This window comes from Bubalus bubalis, chromosome 17 (assembly GCF_019923935.1).
Source record: "Bubalus bubalis isolate 160015118507 breed Murrah chromosome 17, NDDB_SH_1, whole genome shotgun sequence".
NCBI lineage: Eukaryota > Metazoa > Chordata > Mammalia > Artiodactyla > Bovidae > Bubalus > Bubalus bubalis.
In genome coordinates this window covers 22904730-22921173 of record NC_059173.1, presented here as the reverse complement: position 1 = coordinate 22921173, position 16444 = coordinate 22904730, and the positions used below count along the sequence as shown (strand labels likewise).

Here is a 16444-nt window from a genome sequence, read left to right as displayed (position 1 = left end):
GATTTCTTTGAAGTAAAACACCTTTTATCTCTGGGGTTTAGTTGAAAGCTTAATAGAAAAGAATGTGCCAAATGTAGGGCTGGTAAGCCTCATTACATTGAAAACAGGAAAATTATTGACTGTGTTAAATAATTCACCTTCATTACAAGGAGAAGGGAAAACATCAGAAAAGGCTATAATATCTTTTCACCTTGAAATGCATGTATTTGATTGCTTTTTCCAGGTAAACTTTTGTATTAAAGTACTTCTCAATCACTTCTCCAAATCGTTCCTGGCAAGTCTTCTCTTTCTTTTCATTATTCTGGTGCGAACTGATAAGGAAAAGGCAATGGAAGCATCTCCAGTCTTCTTAGACAGTGACTAGGTCTCCTCGGAGCCCCAGATCTTCCTTCCACTGCAATTGGTTGACATCCTATAAGACTTTCTCAAACAGCATCTTCACTATGTAGTCTTTCCTGTCTCCTTGTGGACATACACACACAGCCAGAATTACTGTCTCTCATATTTCTGTGCCTATAGACTTTTTGACACACCAAGATTTACAAATGCCAATGCAGGAGACTAAGAGACAGGGGTTTGATCCCTGGGTTGGGAAGATCCCCTGGAGAAGGGCATGGCAACCCTCTCCAGTATTCTTGCCTGGAGAATCCCATGGACAGAGGAGCCTGGTGGGTTACAGTCCATAGGGTCGCAAAGAGTTGGATATGACTGAAGCGACTTAGCACACACCACAATAGCTAGGACATGGAAACAACCTAGATGTCCATCAACAGATAAATGGATAAGAAAGTTGTGGAACATATGCATAATGGTTTATTAGTCAACTATAAAAAGAAATGCATTTGAGTCAGTTCTAATGAGGTGGATGAACCTAGAGCCTATTATACTGAGTGAAGTTAGAAAGAGAAAGACAAATATCATATATTAACACATATATGGAATCTAGAAAGATGGTACTAATGATCCTATTTGCAGGGTGGCAAAAGAGACATAGACACAAAGAACGGACTTGTCAACACACAGAGAGAAGGAGAGGGTGGGATGATTTGAGAGAAGAGCATAGAAACATACATTACCATATGGAAAATAGATAGCCCGTGGGAGTTTGATGTATGACAGAGGGAACCCAAAGCCAGCGCTCTGTGACAACTTGGAGGGGTTTCTCTAAAAAAGAAACTGGCTTTTGAAAAAGTAAAAACATGGAGGTCAGAGACTGAAAATTGGCAATTTTCAGATAAATTTTAGGTGCTCTCTTAAATTTGATCTTAATTACTTCCCATTTTTTTTAAAGAGTGGGATTTTAGGTAAACGATGTATTTCTGTCCTCTCTGCTTCTATTAGATTTGCTTACTCTTGGCCTGAATTCATAGGTGGCAACAGTCAACTGGGAAGGGAGGTGGGAGGGGGATTCAAGAGGGAGGGGACATATGTATACCTATGGCGATTCAAGTTGATGTATGACAAAAACCATCACAATATTGTTAAGGAATTATCCTCTAATTAAAAAGTTTTAAAAAGGAAGAAAAGTTCAACCTGAAGAAATTAAGATTTTTAAGTAGAAAATAATAAGCTCAAAATATAATGACCAGACTTCCCTGATGGTCCATGGTTGAGGCTCCAGGCTTCCAATGCACGGGGGCAGGTTCTATCCTTGGTGGGGAAACTAGGGACCCACATGCCAAACTGCATGGCCAAAAAATGAAGAAACAAACAAAAAATAATAAAAGAAGGTGTAATTACCAAGCAATTTATTCCACTAGATTCTGAAGCAGAAAGGATTTCACTCTCTGAACTACATCCCTGCTTGTTTACTTTGACTCATGATGCAACTTTTAAAAAAATTAGGAATTACACAAGAAATGCAAGAGTTTCCACTGTGGAAAAAAAAATTCTAAGACCATGATTTACAAACCTGTTTATGATAGTGAAGATTATTCAGCCATCCTTAATTCCCGTTAACATAATAAAAATGTTGGTGACTTAACCATCAAAGAAGACGTCTTGTATAATTAAGTTCAGATATGTGTTGCAATAACACCTGTCTCGGGGAAGCAGGCAGGCCTATTTTCAAATTCTTTTTCTTTAAGCCAGCTTCATTTAGGTACAGGCTCTTTAAAAGCAGCACACTATTTGCAATATTAAAATTAAATATACCAAATAAGTAATTTTATACAAAGCTTTCCAGAAAACCCTTCACACCCCATCTGATTGTAACCATGAATGCAAAATAGCATTTTACAATTTTATTGGCTGAATGAACAGGACAGATTTAAACACATGCATAATTCTTTTACATGGTACATATTGTAGCTCTGATTTCTCACACTGGATTTACTTAATTTTCTAACACAAAGTGTGCTTTCTGATAGAAATTGAATTTCCCCATATAACTAAGCCTAGCCATATAAATATTTTTTAAAGTTGAGTACAAAGTATGTTGAAACCATTATATATCAATTTCATGTGATGGAAGGAGAACTTTAGTCTAATGGTAGCACAGTTTCTAAAAGCACCTTTAGGGTACCCCTCAGTGATCCAATGGTTAAGACGTCACCTTCCAATGCAGGGAGTGTGGATTCGATCCCTGGTCGGGGAGGTAAAACCCCACATGATTTGGAGCCAAAAAACCAAAACATACAACAGAAACAATATTGTAACAAATTCAATAAAGACTTAAAATGGTTTACACCAAAAATCCTTGAAAAAGAAACTGAATTTTGAAAGAATAAAATTATGGAGGTCAGAGATTGAGAACTAGCAATTTTCAGATAAACTTTAGATGCTCTCTTAAGTTTGATCTTAATTACTTCCCATTTTTTATTTTAAAGAGTGGGATATTAGGTAAACAATGTATTTCAGTCCTCTCTGCCTCTATTAGATTTGCTTACTCCTGGCCTGAATTCCTACGTGGCAAAAATCAGCTGGCTCTGAGAACAAGGACCTCAAGTTCACCCCAGTCCAAATGGTTTCCTATGCCTACCAGCCCTTGCTTCTCACTCAGGAACAGGCATTCACAGCCCCAGAAGATTTTAAATTGTGCCAGTCCAGGTAGGAGTTAGGCGCACTTAGAACCAAACCCAATACAGAATTTGCCTGTAAGCTGATGCCTATAGAAGTCCTAGAGAGTATCCGAAAGAGAAATTAAGGAAACAATCCTATTTACCATTACATCCAAAGGAATAGAACGCTGCATACAGCAAATGTACAGCAACCCAAACCCTACGTCCAGTTCTATACTCTTTCCTCAAGCCTGCCCTGAAAATTATACCTGCTATGTGGCTTAAGGCCAGTTAGTGTCTTGATTTCACTCTGGGAATAGTATGCGTGTGTTAGTTACTCAGTTGTGTCCGACTCTTTGTGACTTCCATGGACTGCAGCCCACCAGGCTCCTCTGTCCATGGGATTCTTCAGGCAAGAATACTGGAGTGGGTTGCCATTCCCTTCTCCAGGGGATCCTCCCACCTAGGGATCGAACGCTGGGTCTCCTGCATTGCAGGCGAGTACTTCACTGTCTGAGCCACCAGGGAAGCCCTCTGGGGAACAGTAGATGCTATCAAAGCCTTTAGGCAGTCAGTGTCAGTCTTGGTGTGGAGCCTGTAGCTGGTGCCGTGCAGAAGGCTTTAGAGGACTCAGCAATTGGCCATTTTTTTGTCCAAGGGTCTAGGCTGTTGACTCACTGGCTACAACTGAATCTCTTAGCTTTGTACCAACTAATCCACTGTATCTCACATTAAACATTATACTCAAACCAGCTATGGCTCTTTTCCTTAAGGGCAGAGAATCCAGCCTACCCATCAAGTGTTTATTCCAAGTGTCAAACACCTTTGTTCAGTTCACAAATCATGTCTGCTTGTTTATATATTTAACACCTGATGATCAGTTTTTTCACAAAGTTTTTAAAAAGAATAAGATACCTAGGAAGAAACCTAAGAAGGCAAAAGACCTGTACTCCGAACACTATAAAACACCAATGAAAGAAATTGAAAACAAGTAAAAGCATATTTTAAAATAATACATGAGCATGGTTTGTGCTGCCAATTCATTGGAAAACCAGTGGGAGAGACAATTGAAACAGATAAACAAGGACGTTAACAAACTAAGAACAACCTGTGAAAAGTTTAGGAAAGACATAAATATGGTCACTTGGGAGTGGTGGTGTGCTAGGTGGGAAGACTTCCCTGAGGAGGTGACATTTGAGTGGAGACCTGAATGGCAAGAGGGAGACACTAACTGAAGCCCAAGGAGAACGTTCCAAGCAGAAGAAAGAGCTTATTCAATTGTTTTTCAGTTTCCATCAGTACCACACATTCTTATGATCTTGACACGTCCTAGAGTCCCATTTTCTTTCAATACAAATGCGCTTCTCTCACTGACCAGGAAAGATGAAGGCAACAGTAAGAGAAAATTCAAAGGAACATGTGAGCCTGGGAAACACGCCACTTCAAGCTTCAGAAGACCTTGAGTTGCTGCTACTGTGAGTCAAAGTCTTCTTTAAGCGTACGTCTGTTGCTTTTCCAGAACTTCACAATTCATTTGCTCTTGGTCTTCACTCTCTCTTAATGATCATCCCTTTAAGCCATTCTGCAGAGCACAAAAATACCTCCAGAAAACAAAGATAGATTGTTGACCTTCAAACACAAAAGTGTAGATGTTACCATCTGATTGTAAAATAAAGAGTTCACTTGCAAGAAGCACTCCATCAAGTCCAAGGGAATGATGGCGTCTCTTGGAAGACAGATTTCCTTTAAATGCTGTAACACACCCAGGTCTCCCTTGGAAGGCAAATCTCCATCCCACTATTACCTGTACTAGTTCTCTAGATGTTATTAATTTATTTTCGAGTAGAGCTGAAGTGCTTCATACCTAGTAATTAATGCCAACAGTTCATTTTGCTTTTTCTCTTTGGGCAGCAAATTCACATTTTACAATGATTCTTCAGCTCTGTCTTCTGACTGTCATCTCCTCCACATGCTCATTTTAATGGATGTGCGCCTCCCCAGACAATCACATTGCTTCTTATTAACGGAAAGTTTATAAAGAAACTGTCAAAATTGAGTTTCATCAGTATTCATGATCATGTCTAAGATAAGATTAAATCAAATTCACTGAAAGCAGAGATTAAAATTTTTGTTCACTTTTTCAGGGTCCTGGGAGGACTCAGTTCAGTGATAAACACTCTGAGTTGACCACCTTACAGCCATCCTGCACCTTCTGTGTCTTTCTTCACTAGAGACTGGAAAGCAAAAATACTTTCTGTGTTCTCTTGTATCTAAGGTGTCATGTGACCCAGTTTGAACAAAGGTCACATACTTGAAATTTTTTAGAGAAAGCAAACCTATCCAAATAAAAAGCAAAGACTTGTGAGACGATGTCTGTTGGCATCATCCCTATTTCTCTCCCTGGAATATAGATGCAAAGGATGAAAATACAGCAGTCATTTTGTGACCACGTGGCAGGAGTCACCTGCTGAATTGGGGGAAAAAATGAAGGATGGATCTGGACTCTTGATGGTAACATGACCAACCACATCATCTATAAACTGCCCATTTTCAGGCTTCTTATTATACAGAAACCTAAGTTCTTTATATGTTTATACACTGTAATAGGGATTTGTGTTACCCAGAGCTGAAAACATAATCTTACCATAAAAGTGAAACTGTTAGTTGTTCAGTAGTGTCTGACTCTTTGCAACCTCATGGACTGCAGTCTGCCAGGCTCCTCTGTCCATGGAATTCTCCAGGCAAGAATACTGGAGTGGGTAGCTATTTCCTTCTCCAGGGGATCTTCCCGACCCAGGGATCAAACCAAGGTCTCCTCCATTGCAAGTAGATTCTTTAGCATCTGAGCCACCAGGGAAGCCTATACCTCTCTCTTATTAAGCCCCATAACTTAATTCTCTATGTTTTCTCAATAAAAACTCTCCCCAAAGCATGCTTTTCCTTAGTATCCTTCTCCATGGCTATTAGAAAACTCCACTTTCCATCTATCAACACAAGTACATGGGGTACAGTGGAAAAAGGATGAACATTAGGATCTGATAAGTGAAAGTTGAAGTTTCTTACCTGTGGCTCCCTTGCAGTATCGCCAAGTTTGTGCGAATTGCTCTATTTCTTGGTTTTTCTGTGTCTGTGAAGTCTTATGCGGTGTACAGATCAAGAATAATTAAAATATTCCAGTCCACTAAGCATTTACTATTGCCCCTCTAATCTGCAGGCACTGGAGAAGGAGAAGCATTTTTTTAATGTGATTTAGCTCAGAAGATATGAGCTTACATGTTGGGGGGATACACTTGAGGAAGTCCTGTGGTCAAGCCCCATCTCATGGCTTTTTGTTCTCTTTCTATTCAAAGCATCCTAGTGGGAATTAGGGGTTCTTACATGGGAGCTATTTAATAGTAACACACCATGACTACACAGCAATTACTGGCTTGTGGCAGGTGCTTCACAAACAGTCTATGCTTAATAAATTAAGAAAACACCCAGGGACTTCACTAGTGGTCCAGTGGTTAAGAATCCACCTGCCAATGCAGAAGACATGGGTTTGATATCTGGGAAGATTCCACAGGATGTGAGACAGCTAAGCCTGTGGGCCACAACTGTTGAAGCCCATTTGCCTTAAGACCATGCTCCACAACAAGAGAAGCCACTGCCATGAGAATCCCGTGCACCGCAATGAAGAGTAGCCCCCACTGGCCACAACCAGAGAAAAGTCCACATGCAGCAACCAAGACTCAGCACAGACACAAAAAAATGAATAAATTGATTAATTTTAAAAAATACTAAAGAGAAAACACCCATGTGAACTTGGCTTATCTGAGCTCCTGCAAAACAAGAGTTTTGGAAAACAGCATTAAATTGTCATGGGCCAACTGTTCTCACGATTTCATAAAATAATGCTTTCCATATTAGCCTGAGCTAGTAAAAATAGTCTCCTGATGAAAAATGTATGTGATTAATAAAAGATGAGCATTTTTAATTCAGTTCTTGCTCTTCTCAATCCTAATTACAATTATGTTTTGTATTCACGCAAAGATTTTTATTTTCAGAAAAGTAATCATGGTTTAGTCAATTCAACAATGTTGAACAGTGATGCTGATTTTTTTTTTTTTTCAGTTTTGGTTTGCAAAGCATTTCATTAAAATGCCTTTCCTCCAGCTTTCGCCAAGTGAATTGAATCCATGAAAACAATAAATAGGCCACCTCCTCATCACCTATTTCAAAAAGTGTCCTTGCATATCATTTTTTTCCCTGAAAAATATCAGCATTTCCTCATTGATAGTAAAGAAGGTCAGGATGATGGTGAACTCAAAAAGTACCCTAGGATCAAAACCACAGAAGATTTTTGTGTCATCTTTTATAACATTATTTACACTGAAAATGTAAGACAAAAGCATGAACATGCACAGAATAAATCGAGTTTAATAAAATGCCTCCTGAATCATTATTTGATCATTTTTTAACATTGCAACTGCTTAGCCAGATACAATGGTAGTTTTTATTTGCCATGAAATACTATATTCATGTCATGCAATTCACCCATTTCAAATGTAAAATTCATTCATTTTTAAAAGATATTCACGGAGTTTCACAACTATATTTTCATTAAGCCCAAAAGAAAGCCATTCATATTATGTATGACTCGGGAAGCTCAAACAGGAGCTCTGTATCAACCTAGAGGCATGGGATGGGGAGGGAGATGAAAGGAGGTTCAAAAAGGAGGGGATATATGTATATCTATAGCTGATTTATGTTGAGGTTTGACAGAAAACAACAAAATTCTGTAAAGCAATTATCCTTCAATAAAAAATAAATTAATTAAAAAAAAGTCAACGCCCATCACCCTCAACTCCACAAGCTTCTAGGTGATCTTCAAGCTACATTTTGACTATAGATTTTCCTATTCTAGACATCTTACACAAAGGAAATCGTACAATATGTGAATATCTGTGAATAGCTTATTTCACTTAACATAATATTTTTGTTTCATTCATGATGTAGCACATACTTCGTTCCTTTTAGTGGCTGAATATTATTCCATTGTATTTTAGTTATCTACTCATGACTGGTGGATATTAGAGTTGTTTCCATTTTTTGGCTAGTATTAATAATACTACTGGTGTTGATGATGGGCAGGGAAACCTGGCGTGCTGCCGTCCACGGGGTTGCAAAGAGTGGGACACGACTGAGTGACTGAACTGAACTGAATACTACTGTTAGAAGCCTTAATGCCCAAGTCTTTGTGTGGATGCATGGCTTCATTTCTCTTCCGGGCACATGCTAGGTGTTAGGGAAATTAAATAGTCTTCTTTAGGCTTCAGTGGCAAAGCTGAGCAGGCCTCTGACCTTGCTTGTAACCTGCCTGGACACTGCCCTGACTGTGAGGATATCGAGCACCCGCTGTGAGGGCAAGATTTGTGGCCCCATAGATAAGTTAAGGGACAAATCTTGAAATTGTTGAGTCCCTGAAGGGGCACTGGCCAACCAAGTCCTAGGCGTAACAACAGTCCAAGTTTTACACGACTAAACAAGCAGCATTAACATGAAACCAGGGCTGCAATTTGCTCATAGGTTGATGATGATATCAGTTAGAGTCCTGGGATTACAAGCAGAACCCGAACTGCAATCTTTGAAGTCTCACCTACAGATCGGATGCCCTGCCTGGGACCTTTTCCCAGCTGGGACTCCAGATGTGCTCGGACATGGGACTTCCCAGCGCTATTTGAGTCTGGAGGTTGATCAAAACCTAGTTTGGTGACATGTTCTCTGCTGTTTCTATTTCTCCTTTCTTTTAATGTTAGTATATTGAAAATAAGCTAGATAATTCTCTAACAAATATCGGTATCATTTATTTGTATAGAGTAAGTGGCTTGATTGTTAACAAATCCTTTGAATCTGAGACGAAAGTGAAAACCTACGGCAAAACGCTAGTTATAACATGATACTTACTATTTTGCAGAATTGCCAAGCTGTTTTCCGCAGCAACTGTACCATTTTGCATTCCTGTCAGTGGTGAACCGGCGTTGAAATTTTACCAATTGCTCGTCAATATGTGCTATTATTGGTCTTCTATTCCATTTTTCTGTAAGCTGATCCCTTGCTTTTATTCTGCTGTTTTGTATTAAGTCTTGAAATTGAGAGATGTGAATCCTCCCTCCAAGTTTGTTTTCCTGTTTTCGAGATTGGCTATTCTGGGTTCCTTGTGTTTCCATCTGAATCTTACAACTAGTTTGTCATTTCCACCAAGAAGTCAGCTTAATTTTTACAAGGGTTCTGTTTAAATTTAGATCAGATTGGGAGTATTATCATCTTAATAGTATAAGTCTTTTGATCCAGAAATATGGGATATCTTTCTATTCATTTAAATCATCTTTCATTTCTTTCAACCATTTTTAGTTTTGTGTTTAAGTTTGTATCTCTTGTTAAAATGTATTTGTACTTCATTTTTTACTGCCATTTTAGTTTTTTTATTTGGTAATTTTATTCTCAGTTTACTCATTGCTGCTGCTGCTGCTGCTAAGTCGCTTCAGTCGTGTCCAACTCTGTGCAACCCCATAGCTACTGTCTAGAAATACAGCTAATTTGGAAACTTGCTGAATTAATTAACTATTTCTAATAGCTTTAATGTGAATTTCCTAGGATTTTCTGTGTATAAAATTACAACACCTACATTAGGTATAGTTTTACTTTTTCCCTTCCAATTTTGATGTCTTGTGTTTTATTTTCTTGACTGTATGCCCAAGCTAGAAAATTAATTTCTTTCAACACTGTTTTATAGCTTTCAGAGTACAAGCTTTCTACTTCTTTTGTTACATTTTTCTTAAGTATTTTTTTCTTATGCAGCTTGTGCAGATTGAATTGTTTGCTTGATTTAATTTGTATTATTCATTCCTAGTATATAGGAATACAACCAATTTTTTATATATTTATCTTATCTCCTGCAAGCCTGCTGCATTACTGAACTCTTTCATTAGTTCTAAAAGGTTTTTTAAAATGAGTTTCTAAGCAGTTTCTAAATAGAAAATCATGCCATCTGCAAATAGCACAGTTTAACGCCTTCCTTTTAAACCTGGATACCTTACATTTTTATTTTCTTGCCTAATTGCCTGAGCTAAAACCTCCAGAACAGTGTTGAAAGGGAGTTGTAGGAGGAAACATCTGTGTCTTTCATGATTAAGAAGAAACATTCAGTACTGTTGAGTTTGATGTTAACTCTGGAATGTTTGTAGATGATATTTTCAGTTTTGAGGAAACTCTCTTACATTCTTATTTTGTTAAGCTTTTTATCATGATAGAGTATTAAATTTCACAAAGTACTTTCTGAGTCTATTGAGATAATAATGTGGTCATTGACCTTTATTCTGTTGGTAGAGTGTACTACGTTAATTAGTTTCCAGATGTTAAAATGACTTCCTATGGCTGAGATAAATCCCAGTTGGCCATGGTATATATTATTTTCCATATGTCACTGGATTAGCCCACTAGTACTTCGTTGAGGATTTTTGCATCTATACTGATGAGATGTGGGTCTGTAGTTTTCTTTCCTGGTGTGGTGTTTGTAGGACTGTGGTATCGGGTAATACTGGGCCTCAAGAATAAACAGAGAAATGTTGCCTCCTCTTTACATTTTGGGAAAGATTTTGTGAAGAGTTAGTATTAATCCTTCTGAAATATTCGGAATTCACCAGTGAAGCTCTGTGTCTGGGCCTGGGCTTTCCTTTATGAGAAGGTTTTATCATTTACTTATTTGTCTGCACTGGTCTTAGTTGCGGTGTGCAGGTTTTCTCTAGTTGTGGCACACAGACTTAGTTGCCCCATGAAACATGGGATTTTAGTTCTTCAACCATGGATGGAGCCCTCGTCCTCTGCATTGTGAAGTGGATTCTTAACCACTGGACCACCAAGGAAGTCCTGAGAAGGTTTTAAATATATAATTCCATCTAAACAATCTTTGCTCTCTCCTGATTTGCCTTCTCTTTTCAAGCTCTGTGTCCCGGGCTCATCCATTGCCTTTTCCCAGTGCAGAGTAAGAAGGAGATGGTTCTAAGGTTCTTTACCCCTGACTGTGTATGCTTGAATGACGCCATTTTCCTTTTTAACCTGGACACCTGACATTTTTATTTTCTTGCTTAATTGCCCTGGCTAAAGCCTTTAGTCCCTGAACCAACTGGCCTCCGAGACCTTTGACTGTTGTACACTGGACTCACTATTATGTGAAAAGATCAGTTTCCTTCTTTTTTCCCCCTTTTTTAAACTTTTTATTTTATATTGGAGTGTAGCCGATTAACAGTGTTGTGAGAGTTGCAGGTAAACAGCAAAGGGACTGAGCCACATATATACATGTATCCATTCTCCCAAATTACCCTCCATCTAGGCTGCCACATAACAATAAGCAGAGTTCTCTGTGTTATACAGTAGGTCCTTCTCCGTCATCCATTTAAAATATAGCATGTGTCCATGTCGATCCCAAACTCCCTAACTGTCCCTTCCCTCTTTCCTTCTCCACCCCACCCCCAGTTAACCATAAGTTCATTCTCTAAGTCTGTGACTACGTTTCTGTTTTGTAACTAAGTTCATTTGTTTCATTTCTTTTTAGATTCTATATATAAGGAATGTCATACACTATTTCTCTTTTTCCTTCTGATTTACTTTACTCAGTATGTCAATCTGTAGGTCCATCCAAGTTGCTACAAAAGGCATTATTTCATTCCTTTTACTCTATTATGTGAAGAGACCAATTTCCATCTTGCTTACAGCAGTCTTAATTCAAATTTCTGTTATTTGAATGTTTTTATATTTGTAATCACCTAAACTTATAAAAGCCAGCCTTCTTTCACATATACAGGAAAGATATATGCCTAGTCCAACAGAATGAGAATGAGATGATTGGGTCACATCACTGACTCAATGGGCATGATTTTGAGCAAACTCCAGGAGATGGTGATGGACAGGGAAGTCTGGCGTGCTGCTGCTGCTGCTGCTGCTGCTAAATCGCTTCAGTCGTGTCCGACTCTATGCGACCCCATAGACGGCAGCCCACCAGGCTTCCCCGTCCCTGGGATTCTCCAGGCAAGAACACTGGAGTGGGTCGCCATTTTCTTCTCCAATGCATGAAAGTGAAAAGTGAAAGTGAAGTCGCTCAGTCATGTCCGACTCCCAGTGACCCCATGGACTGCAGCTCACCAGGCTCCCCTGTCCATGGGATTCTCCAGGCAAGAGTGCTGGAGTGGGGTGCCATGCAAAGAGTTGGACATGACTGAGTGACTGAACAATAACAACAGAATAGACCTAGCAATTGAACTTAGTTCTCAGGCAAAATCAGATCAGAAATAATAATCTTGTATAAAATGGCTGGCCATATAGAGTCAGGTGTGCATTATATGTGGGTAGAGGTGGTGCTAGTGGTAAAGAACTGCCTGCCAGCGCAGGAGACATAAGAGATGCTGGTTTGATCCCTGGGTTGGGAAGATCCCCTGGAGGAGGGCATGGCAACCCACTCCAGTATTCTTGCCTGGAGAATCCCATGGACAGAGGAGTCTGGTGGGCTACAGTTCATAGGGCTGCAAAGAGTCCCAAACTTCTCCAAACTTAAGTCGACTGGAGCAACTTAACATGCATGCAGAATGATCAGAAAATGCAGTAATTTCAGGCTCACATTCCTCCACGGAATTACCTGGAGCTTGGCGCAGCCCCCTTTCAGAAAGAGCATGTATCTTTAGTTCAACATGGTGTCCACTGCCAACTTACAGATAATAATCCCATTTCCCTGCATTGCCTTCCCTGGGAACTACTGGTGTTTGATTTACTATGAGAAGGAGCTATTTCCGGTCAGCATCCTAATCTCTTTCCATGCTTGGTCAGCTAACTAAATCCCCATTGTCCTAGATGAGCTCTTCCTCACTGTGGGCCTGGGATGTCAGCACACCACACAAGGCAAAGTCAAAGTGAAGGCCAGACAGGGTGCAGTGATAGACACAACAGGGACTTCCCTGGTTGTCCCGTGGCTAAGACTCTGTGCTCCCAATGCAGAGGGGCCAGTGTTCAATCCCTGGCCAGGGAATTAGATCCCAGAAACTGCAGCTAAAGATCCCGTGTGCTACAACTAAGACCTGGCACAGCCAAATAAAGAAATATCTTTTAAAAGACAACAAGCTGTGTTTAGGTTCAGATGGTGTATCACTCTCATAGATGGAGAAAGGACCAATAGACACAGGAGGTAGCTCCCGACAGGCCTTGTCCTATGCCTAAAAGGACCCAGTGACTGCCACCCAGTTCCTGAGGACTTGGCTGTCGACTGCTCCATTTTGAGGGAGGTAGAACAAAATGCCATGAAGGGTGGTCTCAGACCAGATCCTATGGGCCTCCCACCTACTCATGCTCTGGAGGAATCATTGGGAGTCCTTCTAAACTCAGGGTAGTTGTGGTCAAGCTTTCCCTTATATGGCTTCTGCGGGTAAGTTCATGGATATTCTCCATGGTGGGTCTGTCCCCCTACAGTAGGTCTCTTTGAGAATATGGTCAAAATATCCGTGAGTGTTGGGGGAAGGGTGGCGGGAAGGGATGGTTGGTTTGAGATGGACATATACACACTGCTGTATTTAAATAACCAGTAAGGACCTACTCTATAGCACAGGGAACTCTGTTCAACATTATGTGGTAGCTGGATAGGTGGGGAGTTGGGGGTAGAATAGATACATGTATATGTATGGCTGAGTTCTTTCACGGATCACTTGAAACTCTCACAACATTGTTAATCAGCTATATTTCAATAAAGTAAAAGGTTCTTAAAAATTCATGAGTGTCATATTAAACCATTATAGTGAAAAGACTCAGAATCGTCCTTTCATTTTTTCACTCTAGTAGAAGATTTAGGGAACTAAAATCGATAGTTGCCTTTCACTTTGGGGAACTGGCATTGTTTCACCAACTATTGTTGAAAAACTATTCATATTTGGGCAGGCATATATACATTTTCTGAAATTATCTGGTATTCGTGATGCCAAGGTTTAGTTTCTTAAGAGTTGAGTTAGGTTTTTGCAGAATTTTTCAAGGACCATGTATGGATTTTTTATTTTCTCCTTCATACATACATTTATGGAAGCAGAGAACAAAGAACATTGATTTGCAATTTAGAGCCATTAGTGAAAGCTGTCAATTATTGAACCCTCCTTATTACCCAGACTAATCTTTAAAATCCAATCTCAACACTGTCTACCCAGTAATTCGGAGCTTTTGATTACAAGTCCTTGTACAAGTCGTTCACCCATTGTTAATTCTTGCTGCCAAGAAGGTGCTATGAATTTAAACTATCTGCAGAGAGGAATACTCGGTGTTTCTCTCTGGAAATGAACAGAGATTTGGTCTTGGGAATTTGTCTCTTGCTATCTCCAAGACAGCAATCCTGGGACTTGGAGCAGCAACAACCACTAACAAGAACATGTTTTAAAAATAGTTTTCATCTCTTAGAAAAAGAGTGGCTTCCTTATTCTCACACGATCATGCCTCCCTCAAGTGAAAATCTCTTTAATTAAATGATTTGTTTAAATAAGGGTTCCCCAACATAAATGCTTGATGCTGGGCCAGATGGTTCTTTCTTGGGGGCTGTCCTCTACATTGTAGGATGCTGTCAGAATCCCTGGATTCCACTCTCTACTCCACGCCTTGCATGGTCACAACCAAAAATGTCTTTGAGTTACCAGCTTTTCCCAAGGAGAGCAGCTTGTCAGCCCCTAGCTGAGAACCACTGATTTTGATGCTTAGTGGTATGCAAAGCCACCGATTCTTTTCCCTATTAAATAACAGTGTTGCAGAACCAAACTTGAGTCCACTTGCCCGCATACAATAAAGCTGATCTACTGACATGGGGTTGCGGTGAAGGAAAGTGCGGCATTTACTACGGGTGCCAAGTAGAGCCCAGAGCAGCTAGTACTCAAAAAGGTTGAACTCCCCAGTGGGTTTCAGCAAAGCATTTTTAATGGCCAGGTGAAGAAGAGGGTACACAAGGTATGTGATCAGTTAGTGCACCATTCTCTGATAAATTGATGGTTTGGTAAGGAGACGATGTCACACGGGTTAAACCTTAGGCTCCAGTAGGTCTAGGGGCTACGGTCCTCAAGCAGTTAACATCTTCCTTTGGATAAGGGTTCTAGCATCTGTAGAAAAACTCGGGAAATATGCATCAGATACTATTATCTAGGTACTTCAGCGAGGAGCTAAAGCAGAGGATATGGGGAAAGGGTCTGCCCCTGGGGAAGGAACCATAGGAACCAGCTTTGTTACAAGAGCAGATACAGATTTGTCATAAAGTTTAGAGACAGACAATGAGTAAGTTCTACCCTTTTTTTAAGGTGACAAGTCCCTTTTGTTTAGCAATTGGAAGAGCAAAAGGAAGTTGTCATGGTTTTTCTGCAATAAATAGTTTTTCTGCCTCTCTTTCCGGTGGCGGAGTCTGGAGAAGACGCGCAGAAATGGCACCTCGCAAGGGGAAAGAAAAAAGGAAGAACAGGTCATCAGCCTTGGCCCTCAGGTGGATGAAGGAGAAAATGTATTTGGTGTGTGCCACACCTTTGCAGCCTTCAATGACACTTGTGTGCACGTCACTGATCTCTCTGGCAAGGAAACCATCTGCCATGTAACTGGTGGGATGAAGATGAAGGCTGACCGAGATGAGTCGTCTCCATACACTGCCATATTGGCTGCCCAGGATGTAGACCAGAGAGGCAAGGAGCTGGGCATTACTGCCCTCCCCATCAAACTCCAGGCCACAGGAGGAAATAGGACCAAGACTCCTGGACCAGGGGCCCAGTCAGCCTCAGAGCCCTCACCTGCTCAGGGATGAAGATTGGGTGGATTGAGGATGTCACCCCCATCCTCTCCGACAGCACCTGCAGGAAGGGGGGGTCACCATGGTCACCATCTGTGAACAGGACTCCTCAAATTATTGCTTTCTGTTAAAAAATTGCTTTGATGTAAAAAATAAATAAATAAATAAATAGTTCTTCTCACTAAACTGTGAGAGAAAAAGGGAAAACTAAAGTTAATATTATTTACTGGAAATGGAGTTTGAAAGTGAAGCTAAAAGGTGGAGATTCAATAATGGTAAACAGTTTAGCATAAATAAACTTAGGCTTAAACAAGACAGACTTTTTTCTTCCTCTTTTATAACAGAAAATTCCATAGTGGGTAGTCCAGGGCTAGTGTCGGGGAATTTTCATTGCCATTATCTTTTAGGCTCATTCTGTCTTTCCAGTTTGCCATCTTTGTCATTTGATTTCATCCTCAAAGTTGTCTCATGGTGATCACAGGCTTCTGTTGCACCAGTCATTGCATCAGCATTCCAGGAAATGGGAAGACTATAAAAGGCTAAATGCCAAACTAAGTCAGCATTCTTCTAAGGGGTTTTCATGGAAATTCTACTCAATAGTTTCCACTTAAATCTCACTGTCCAA

At 40.1% G+C, this 16444-nt stretch overlaps 1 pseudogene; it reads left to right on the top strand.

Annotated features, from left to right (window-relative positions):
- The window catches only part of LOC123329959, a 75292-nt pseudogene extending 59342 nt beyond the window's left edge, over positions 1–15950 (top strand).
- Positions 15951–16444: the final 494 nt, after the last annotated feature.